The sequence below is a fragment of the Eptesicus fuscus genome, chromosome 5, assembly GCF_027574615.1.
Source record: "Eptesicus fuscus isolate TK198812 chromosome 5, DD_ASM_mEF_20220401, whole genome shotgun sequence".
In the NCBI taxonomy this organism is placed as follows: Eukaryota; Metazoa; Chordata; class Mammalia; order Chiroptera; family Vespertilionidae; genus Eptesicus; species Eptesicus fuscus.
In genome coordinates, this window is record NC_072477.1 from 10,234,079 (window position 1) to 10,245,327 (window position 11,249).

At 48.1% G+C, this 11,249-nt stretch overlaps 1 long non-coding RNA gene across 1 annotated transcript; it reads right to left on the reverse strand.

Moving 5' to 3' along the window:
* Positions 1–2,580: 2,580 nt before the first annotated feature.
* LOC129148998 (uncharacterized) lies at positions 2,581–4,066 on the reverse strand. The gene is made up of 3 exons (XR_008555993.1): positions 4,008–4,066; positions 2,763–2,796; positions 2,581–2,650 (listed from the first exon to the last, which is right to left on the reverse strand). It is a non-coding gene; the product is annotated as an uncharacterized LOC129148998 (long non-coding RNA).
* Between the last annotated feature and the right edge of the window lie 7,183 nt (positions 4,067–11,249).

Here is an 11,249-nt window from a genome sequence, read left to right on the forward strand (position 1 = left end):
TAGATGAGGAAACTGAAGCACATAGAGGTTAAGTAATTTATCCAAGGTCACGCAGCTGTTAAGTATGGGATCTGGATTTGAATCCAGACTAATCCAGGCTCTAATCTTCACATGCATGTACATTGTGCTATGTTCTCTCTGGAGACTCTCTCTTGGGCACTGCCTTTTAAATAAGGAGGCAGATCACACTAGATGTGGAGAGGAGGAGATAGGCATGATCACTATGGAGAAGAACTGGCTTGGGGACATGGTACTGGTGGGGATTCTGGGAATCCCCTTTCCCTCTCTCCATCTGGTTGACTCCTACCCACCTCTTTGGACTTAAGTCAAGGGTCTCCCTGGACCAGCACCCCCACCCCCGTGCTCTGGAGCACAGATGACTCTGTCTCACAGCTGATTACCTCATTGCACGCAGCACCTTCTCTGCACCAGGCACCGGGCTATGTATTTGACATGTTCTCTCACTGACTCCTCACAGCCATTATCAGTTACTTGGCTTGGCTGGGCAGGGGCCTCTGGGGGCAGGAACAGAGCCCCCTGGAGCCAGCCTGAGAGGAAGAGAGCATTTGGGGGAAGCTCCAGGGTGTCTGAGGGAAACCTGGTCTCACAGAAGATTGCAGCCAGACACCAGGAAGATGAAAGAACCCATATTTCTTCTCTACGTCTCTCTCTGACACTCAGAGGCCACAGTGTCTCATCATGACTCCTCTCTCTGATCCTGAGACCCCCTGGGACAGAAATCTGCTCAGTGTAGGAAGAACTCCTCTTGGTCAGGACTGTTCAAACACCCAGGGGCTGCCCCAGCAGACAGTGACGATGGGCAAGCAGTGGTAGAAACTTGTGGAGGAGTGCACGTTATGATGGGAGCTTGGGCCCCATGGGCCTTTTAAGAGCCCATCCCATTTGAGCCACTCGGCTCTGATATCCAGAATCATATTTCCAAATGCCTCCTCAATGTCTCCACCGGGATGTCGAATGGACATCTTGAAAAGAACACATGGGAAACTGAGCTCGTGTCTGTCCCCCGAAACCTGCTCCTCCCACAGATTTCCCCATCTCAGTTGATGGCAACTCCATCATTCCAGTTGCTTCAGTCATTCTCGACTCCTCTCTCTTCCATCCCCATTTGATCTTTCCGGAAGTCCTGTGGGTTATACCTTCAGAATCTGTCCAGAATCTGACCTGTTTCCTCCATTGCCCTGGCTACCAACCTGGTGCAATGACTCCATTGCCTTGGCTCCCACCCACTCAGAGCAGAAGTTGGTCATTACAGTGGCTCCCCATGACCTAGTCCCCTCTCACCTCCTTCCTGACTATTCCTTGCTATTCCTCCAGCACACCAGGCATACACCCCTTCTCATGGCCTCCTCACTGGCTGGTCCCTCAGCCTTGAGCCTCTTCTCCACATGTCTGCTAGGCCAAGTCCCTCATCCCCTTCAAGCCTTTGCTCAGGGTCACTTTCTCAGTGAGCCCTACTTTGAGCTCCAGATTTAAAATTACAACTGCCCCTCACCCCCAGCACATCCTGGTTACTCTCCATCCTTCTTACCCTATCTGTTTTTTGTTTTCCATATCACTGACCAGTTCTAATGTACAATATCATTTTAAATTTATTATTTATTATGTCTCCATCCACTAGACTGTAAGCTTTGTGGGAGCATTGACTTTGCTTTTTCTGCTCATTGTTAAATCCTGAACATCCAGAACAGGGACTGCTTTCAATACTGGTGTGTAAATAATCAATATGATGATAGAGAGATGGGCTGCAGGTGAGTCAGGAGCCAGGGTCCTGGGGATGCCTCTAGCAGCTGGTCAGGGAGCATGGGGTCCCCCTTCATACCTAGCATGGGAGGTCCAGGCAGAATCAACCCAGATTCTCTTTTCATCTGCTCTCTCTCCCCCTCTCCCTCTCTCATGCAAAGTGGGTTATACCTTGGAGGGCAGCAGGTTCTTAACTGTATCCACAGAGGTCTCAGAAATGCTAAAAATCTCCTGAATTGCACCAAACTTACACATTCACTTGGGGTTTTGGGGGGGAATGAAGGAGAAGGTTTTTTCTCTTAGTATTTATCACTTTCTGACATACTATATAATTTACTTATTATGATATGTTTCTAAATTTATTCTTTATTACTCATCATATTCTCAAAAGGCTTTTTTATTCTAAATGGTTGAGAACACTTGTCTCCATCTTCCTTGTAGCCAGCAGGGTTCCTGGGCTCCGGGGCCTGAGCCAGCCCCTCAGGATTAACAAGAGCAAAATGGTGGGAAGAAGGTCATTGTGGTGCTCTCCATGGTCCTGAACCAGCTCCTGGTCCCTGTTATGGGTGAGGTTGTTTCTTTTCAAAGTAGAGGGAAGGAAAGTGGAATTGTGTGGCCCCAGAGGAACCCTCCCCCTCCAAATTACACTTATCTTTTCCAGAACTCTAATCCTGCTCCCTTCATTGACATTAAACCTTCTTATCTTTGAGGTCTTGGCTGAGTTGTCACTTCTTCAAGGAAGTCTTCTTAGGTTCTGCAAAACTGAGGGTGGTCTCCTCTGTGTTCACATGGTGTCCTGTACTCCCCACATTCCAGTGTGTGGGGACCATCTGTCCAGCACCATCATTCAATTCTAAGCTCCTAGTCTGTCTCCCACACTGCTGCATCCCTAACACATAAGTAATGAGAATAAATGTTAGTTGGACAAATGAATGAACTAATAAATAAAATGAATGAGTAGTAGAGGTCTGGAGAAGAAATGCTTCATCATTTGTTCCTACCTTTTGATTAAGTCAGGACTACTATCCAAGCTGTCTGTACTAGTAACATGGAAAAGAAAAAAAAAGGTTGGCATGGTTCTTTCCCTGAGGAACACATGACAGGTGGAGGAATTAACAGTGGCTGACAACCTAGGACCCATTTTACTGATGGGAAGACTGAGGCTCAGAGAAGTGATGCTATTCTATAATCACAGCTCAGGAGTGACAGAGGTGAGACTGGATCCTCTACACCTTAGTTCTGGACCTACCTGTCCTCTGCCTGTGCCATCACTTCCCCCTCTAGACTGCAGTTTATGTCCCTGTGTAATGAAGACACGGGGCTAGACCTCTCTAAGGGAATTTTCCAACTCCCAGATTTCATGGAAAATTAGGACCATGGGCTTAGTCTCTATTCTCTGGGGCCACTAAGATTGCAGAAGGAAAGCCCTTTGTTTCCAATAAGTGGTTTTGTGATCCAAGTCATATGGTCAGAACACAGGGTGGGAGGCCCCTTCTTTCCAAGAGTTGGGTGCTCAGCAGCAACCACAAGAGACAACAAAGTGCCTGGACAGTCAAGGCCCATGGGAGGAGGGGGTGGGTGTGATATGGCCCAGCCTGGCCTCAGTCTGGTCAGTGTCCAGAGCACCCACATCCCACCTGCTGGTGGTCACAGGACCTGGGGGCAATTCCTGGGAACCTTTGCCTGCAGGGTTTTGAGGGGTAGGGACTCTAAGACCTGAGCTAATGTCTACAAGGCTTTAATGATCAAAACTGGGCTATGATGAACATGGTTACTCAATAAAGGCTGTTTGCTAAGGGATGATTTTGAAAACATGGAGTTCATAAGAAAAAAAGGAGCTGGGTAAGTCAAAGGTAGGAGACTCCTGGTTAAGCCAGGACCTACCAAGCCCTGAAAGGGGTCCATGGCTTCCTGCTGTGAATTGAGGCTCAATCAGCTGGGTAGGGGTAGAGTGAAGAGCAAGGTGGGACAGTGGGACCCTGGTCAGGCAAGGCTAGAGGGTGGCTGCTGAAGGCTAGCTTTGTGACCTTTTTTGCTTTGGGGCTTTTGGGAAAAGAGCAAACACAGCACCCCAACAAACCCTGTGTCTGGGGGAAGGAGAGGCAGCCAAAGGGGCCCTCCCCAGGCGCCCTTGTTTTCCTGCCTGCATCTGGCTCTCAGCAGCTGGCCTGTTCCCTGGGGCTGGCGTGCCATGTAGCTAGTCCTATCTGTGATGTCCTCAGGTGCAGGGTGCCTGCTGGACTCACAGCTAAGCCCAGGAGAGAGAACCCAGGGGAGTCAGGAGTCCTGGTCGACCTTGAACCAGTCACCTCTCTGACCCAATGTCCCAACTGTAACATGGAATGGAATAGATATTCTCTGAGGGTCCCTGGTGCCGGTCGTGCCAGAGTCCCCATCCTAGATTCAGTGAGGGGGGAGGCTGGGTCTCCACGGAGGCCTTGCTGGCCCCGAATCCTGGCAGCAGCCGTAGCTGGCCGCCCACGCACAGGCAGACAGGCGGGAGGCAGGGTGCTGCAGCCTCGTTGCTAAGCACTGAGAACTTTCCACTGGGTATAGGTTTCCATCACCATGGCAACTGCTGGGGTGGGGGGGTGGAAGCAGAATGCTTCAGAATTCCGGGGAGATTACACAGGGGAGGAAAGAACAAGAAAGTGAGCCCGAAGCAGACCCTGAGTGGACAAGACCAGCAAGCACCCAAGTGGCTCCCACATTTTATCTCTGCCCTCTTCATTCCCTCTTCCCCCTCTTCTCCCTCTTTTGATGCTTTTCTCTGTATCCTTTTCTCCTTTGTCTAGGCCTCTCTTTTCCTGCTCTCCTCCCTGGGCCCTTGCCCTTAGGAGCCGTGGCTAACATTTACTTAGCACATGCTGTACATCAGGCACCGTTCCACGCGTGAACTCATTTAATCCTCCTACCCCTGTGTGGAAGATACTATGACCATCCCATTTTACAGATGGGAAAGTGGAGGCCCAGAGAGGTAGGGTGACTTGCCCAGCTCACATACTAAATGATGGATTCAGGAGTTTGGTTGGACTTTAGTGACTGCACACTCAGCCACTATGGTGTCTGGAGGATCTCCCTTGTCTGAGAAATTCCAGGAGTTGTTAACAAATTGAGGGTGGTGGTGGGGAAACAGGGGACATGGGTGGCACATGTCCATGCTCTGGAGACCCCACAGGGCCTTCCCCACTCTCCCCTCACTCTGTCTGTACTTCATACCGACCTTCCTGGTTAAGGCCAGGCCCAGAGCAATGTCAGCTGCCCACACCTCCCGGGCACTGCTGGTGGCTGAGTTCCCCAGCCTTGACTGACAGTACTTGCTCTCTCAGGCCCAGGGGAGGCTCTTGGCCTATGGATGGCGTTGGGGGGTCTGGGAGGCCAGAAACCCAGGTACTGTTCCCATCACCAACTCATTCCTGCAGGGTGCCCTGGGGAGAGAGAACCTGACCAGGGAGCCTGGCCTATGCCACTCCATGATCCTGCAAGAGAATTACTCAGAATTCCCGGGGGCGGGGGGGGGGAGCGGGGGGGGGGGGGGACGCAGTTCACTGCTCTCCTCGAAACCTCCCAGGTGACAGTGAAGGGCTAGTGGGAGATCATATATAAAGAGGTTGTGAAGATAAATACCACATGATCTCACTCATTTATGGATATAAAGAACATTACAAACTGTTGAACAAAAATAGACAGAGGCAAAGAAGCATCGAACAGACTGTCAAACTACAGCGGGAAGGTAGGGGAGGGTTGAGGGGGTAAGAGATCAATCGAAGGACTTGTATGCATACATATAAGCACAACCAACAGACACAAGACACTGGGGGCGGGGGGGGGGGGGGGAACGAGGGCAAGTGCTGGGGGCTAGGGGAGGCCGGGGGAAGGTCAATGGGGAAAAAAAAGAGAGAGAAACATATGTACTATTTGTAATACCTTAAACAATAAAAAATTTTTTAAATTAAAAAGAAAAAAAAGAATTTGTGATTAAAAAGAGAGAGAGAGAGAGAGAGAGAGAGAGAGAGAGAGAGAGAGAGAGAGAGAGATTGTGAAAGCAAAGGAGACAGCAACCCAGCCAGTCTCGTGGCATGACCTCCATGGTGAGCCACTCAGCCCAGGCTAATAAAGACCAGAACAAACTGGAGACTGAGGAGCAATTGCTTCAGCTCTGGGGACTGAGAAGCCCCTCTTCATGGCTTTAAAGATGGTCGACCTCTGTCCAGGCTGGCTCTGCCACTCCTCGCTCCCTCCTTATAGCTCATGCTCCTCTACTCACTACCTTCAGTGTGATTTTTGTCTTCTGATGCCTCTACCTATCATCCCATAATCTCTCCAAATCTCTGGCTCAAATTCACAAGAGAGAGAGAGAGAAAGAGAGATCTAGCCTGGACCTCTAGCACCCTGATTGGACACAAATCTCCCTCTAGACCATCCCATTGGCTGCTGGCCAGGCTACTGATTGGCTGCTCTAAGTCTGGTGCTTCCCCTGCTCCAATCAACTGTGGCCAGGGAGGCCAGGTCCCATGTTACTAAATATTGTTGCTGAAATCGTGGATGCATTTCTTCATTCTTTAAGCCATTTGGAATTGAGGATTCTTTTATATGAGTAGCCATCTCACTAACTTGGAGTTGGGCCTCACGCCCTTGGTGATGAGTCGGTTGCTTCTGGTAAATGGCCAGTTGAATTAGGATTTTTGTTACTTGCAGCCAAAACCTTCTGGCTGGCACCCCATTTTATAGGTTTATTGCAAGATTGAATGAGTCAGACCTGTTCAAGGTCAGTTATGACCTTACGGAACTGTGGTGGGGAATCCAGAATGTTGCCCCAGGAAATCTGGAGGTCCCATTTCTATTCATGGGCTTCCTTCCAGTGGCCAGCCAGAAGTAACATGGGAGGCTTGCATTTCAATCCGCAGTCATTGGTGGCTATGCCCTGCCCCCAAGATGCCTATGCAGCAAAGGACCAGAGAAATTTACTCACCCAAGCTCTTCCCACCATCCGGTCACAGGAGGGCACAAACCAGGCTCTGAATGTTCAGTTCTGGGCCAGGGCCCCCATTTGAGGAGCCAAATTTCTATCGCCCATATGGGTGGGGGCGCATCTCTGCAGCCAGCGGCCTCCCCAGTCCCCACAGGGCTTCACCACAAGTTCCAATCAGCCAGCCCTACATATGTCTCCCTAACACCTGGAGCCTCATGATCAAAGAGACTATGGCTGCATCTTCAATGTATTATTTATGCCTCACTATGTGGATGGGATGTACTAGCTCAGAACAGGGTACCAGGAAGGGTGGGAAAACAGGGCAGTCAAGGGAGGCAGAGAAGTTCCAGAGCAAGACTGAGCTTTACAGAACACCCAGCCCAATCCCCCATCTTTCAGCTTCTGATTACATAGAATCATCCCTTTGTTGTGTTATGGGACCTTCTTTGGCATGAATGAAAATAGCCTTTTTGTAACTGCAGTCATTAGGGTTATCCCTCTGGGACCACTGAGTGAGCATGCCTTGCTCTCCACACTTTATTCCACCCACTTATTTTACCAATCCATTTAGGCAGGCCCCCAAACTCCAGAATCCTCACCATACCAGTCATTTATGTCTGTCTTTTTTCCTAAAGTATGGGTTGGCAAACTAGAGTCCAAGGACCAAAGCTGGCCCATTACTTGTTTTTATAAATAAAGTTTTATTAGAACACCGTCACACTTACTTGTTTATTATTGAAATGGAAGCTCACCTATACTACCTGGCCCTTTACAGAAGGAGTTTTCTGACCTCTCTTCTAAAGCAGTAGTGGCCCCTAAATAGCACAGGAGACACCAGGTATGGCCTGACCTTCAGGATAATCACCTCCTTCCCCCTCCTTGGACTCCACGTGGGACTGCTTGGTGCAGCTTCAGATGCTATCAGGTTCCAGCAGCCAGGGCTCCAAGAGTATTGGCTCCAAGAGAACCTGTGTCAACAAAAGTGTCCAGGTCACTTTCGCATAGCCTGTTGCTAAGGTCTGTTGCCAAAACAAGCTCCCTCCGCCCTTGAGTTTTGCAGGACTTGAATTTATCTTAGTTCATTTCCCTTTGTTGCCTTTGTCCTAACACCTTACCTTATAGAGACTATTTTGAACCATGAGTCTCTCATTCATTTATGAGCCAGCTTTCCCAGTTTGTGCTTATCAACTTCTTTATTCAACTTCCTTTCTGTGTGTTTGTCCAAACTGTTGGCTTTTAAAAGAGCCCCGTAGTATGTCACTATAGTCCTCCTTTCTGGGTTGTTATTGATCTACCACTAATCTATGCTCCTTAAGCGTCAACCTGCTGGGACCCGCCTCTGCCTATAATTTGTGAGTTTCTATTTTACCATATTTATCAGTAAAGTAAGGATATCTGAGGGTATTTTGTCAAATACGTGGTGGAGTTCTATTCTGTCCACTTTTCAGAAAATAGAAGGGACTTTGGAAATCACCTAACTCAGTGGTCGGCGAACTCATGAGTCAACAGAGCCCAATATCAACAGTACAACGATTGAAATTTCTTTTTAGAGCCAAATTTTTTAAACTTAAACTTCTTCTAACGCCCCTTCTTCAAAATAGACTCGCCCAGGCTGTGGTATTTTGTAGAAGAGCCACACTCAAGGGTCCAAAGAGCCGCATGTGGCTCGCGAGCCGCAGTTTGCCGACCACAGACCTAACTGATCCTCTCTTCTCACAGATGATGGAATTGAGATCCAGAAAAGTGCCTGGTCCAAGATGACAGAGTGAATTGATACTATAACCAGGAATAAGGTGTTCTTTGCATGACATTTGGATTATTCAGACTGTGTATTAGTTAGCATAGGCTAAGTGCTGTAACAAATAGGCCCCAACATGTAACAAATCACTGCAACTGAAGTTATTTTTGCTCACACTAGTCCTGGGTATGTATTCGGGGTGGTTGGTCAGCTGACCTCCTCACTGTCCTTCAGAGATCCAGGCTCCTTCCATCTTGTGGCGTGGCTATCCTGTAAGGCCTCATCATAGTCCACCTCCAGGGGACAGAAAGAACAGACCCCTGGCCTAGTGAGAAAAATTCTACTTCTACTTTGCTGAAATCCCAAAAGATTTTTTTCTGGCTTTCACTGCTCCCCTCATCCTGCCTTTGAGCCATTCCTCCAGACCTCAGCCTTGTCTAGGCCCTTTGTGTCACATGTTGAGCCCCTCTGCCCATTCAGGAAGGGTCTGGTACGGAATCAGGACTGACCAGGTGGGCAGGGCTACAGTCCAAGTCGCCAAGAAGAGGGAGGCTGGGTTCACTGAACAGCTGGTGTGCATCCAGTCATCATCCATTCTGCAAGGCAGAAACAGGGCGGGGGGTGGGGGCTCTTTCCTCCATCCTGTGGCAGGAGAGAACAGGAAGCAGCAGCTGGCAAGTTCACAATTGGAGTCTGCCCACACAGAATCACAAATCCTCCTCTCCAAATTTAAATGTGCCTGGTGCCAATGACGTAAAACGCAGTTCCTACCCTGAGGAGAACCAGTCAGGCTCAGGGGTCTGCCCACTGGGTTCTCTAAGAGGGCCTTCTTTGTCACCGCTCCTGTTGTGGCTGAATAACATTGTGAACCCCTGGCCCCAATTGTTAACATTCTACATCCACCAGGCTCCTTCCCTGATGGTAGGTTTCTGGGAATCTATGCTGTAAAGTCTGGGCTTTTACTCCTAGCATTCGAGATCTTTCTGTTCTGGCCCACCCCCATCTCATCTCTCCCTACATCTTCTCAAGCCATGTTCTTTCCTGAGGCAGCATGGCATCACAGGTCTTTGGACTCATGAGATTCCTGGTTCTGCCACTTACCAGTGGTATGGGCAATCTCTCTGGGACTCCATTTCCTTATCTGTAAAATATAATTAATAAGAAGCAGTTAGCAGGGATTTATATGGATTAAGTGAAATAAAGGTATGTAAAAGAGCCTAGTACAATCCTCCATAAATAGCCATCTTCTCTGTGCCTTTCCCCTTTCTCACCTGGGTTCCCAGGGCTTCCTCTTCCTCTACTCAGCTGCCACTTACACCTCAAGCTCTACCTCCAACGTCTTCCAATGACTATTGGAGGCAGACCTTCTCGAGCCAACCCCCTTCCCATTCTCCTCTTGGCTAATTGGTGGGGAGTAGTTATACATTTGTAACCTGAATAAAACACAGGGCTCCATGTGAATCAGTCCCTGCATGAAGTTGCACTCAAAGACACTCTAGCAATCAAAAGTAATTTTGAAAACTTCAATCCTTATTCTTGATTCTCAAAAAAAACAGTCAATTTTCATAACCCATCACATATATAATTATATATTGCCATGTTTATATATAATATATACATGTGTGTGTGTGTGTGTGTTATTACACACACACACACACACACACACACACACACACACACACATACTAAAGGCCCAGTGCACCAATTCGTGCACGGGTGGGGTCCCTTGGCCTGGCCAGTGATTGGGGCCAATCGGGACTGTCCAGCCGGGGGAGGGACCATGGGAGGTTGGCTGCCCACAGGAGGTTGGTTGTGGGAGCGCACTGACCACCAAGGGGCAGCTCCTGCGTTGAGTGTCTGCCCCCTGGTGATCAGTGCGTCATCATAGCCACTGGTCAACAGGTTGTTTGGTCGACTTGTTGTAATTGTCGCTTAGGCTTTTATACATATAGATATATCAAAATTTTTTCCCAATCATTTGCAAGTAAGTCAGAGATAGCATGCCCCTTTATCCCTAAATACTTCAGGGGGAATTTCCTTTAAAAAAATTTTTTTTAAATCAGGAAATTAAGCATTTTAGAATTTCATTAATTGTCTCAATAATGTCCTTTCTAGTTTTTTTTTTTAATTTTCTCAGTCCAAGATCCAACCCAGGGTCTTGAATTGCCTTTAGTTGTCATATTTCTTTAGGATGAAATGTTATATGTGTTTTTCCTGAATCCTTTCCCCTACCCACCAGTGCTTATCACAATGCTGTGAACTTAATGGCAATTCAGTACTACTTTGAATTGAATTAGAAACAAGAGGTTTAATAGTAATAATTGCAGTTTCTCATACCCTATGACAAACACTGCTTGTTATATACCCAACAGTCATTCCCCTGAGTTGATGGATGTAGTAGTGGTTGGATGGAAAGATGGGTAAGTGAATAGATGATGGATAGGATGGTGGGTAAATGGGTGCATAAGGAATAGTTGGATAGAGGGATGGATGGATAGATAGATGATGGATGATAGATGGACTCATGAGCTTCCTGGTTGTAACCAGTGGTATGGATGAATAGGATGAGGTATATAGATAGATAAGTGGAGGAATCAGTGAATTTGTGGATGGGTGAATGGTTAAATGGTTAAATGGGGGTAATTGGTAGGTGGATGCTATTTGTAGCCAATTTCACTATGATGTAATGGATGAAGTACTCAGATGGGAACCAGAAGTCCTTGGTTCAGGCTCCACCTCACCTGCTACTAGCTGGGATTCTTGGCGAGCTCCTTCCCT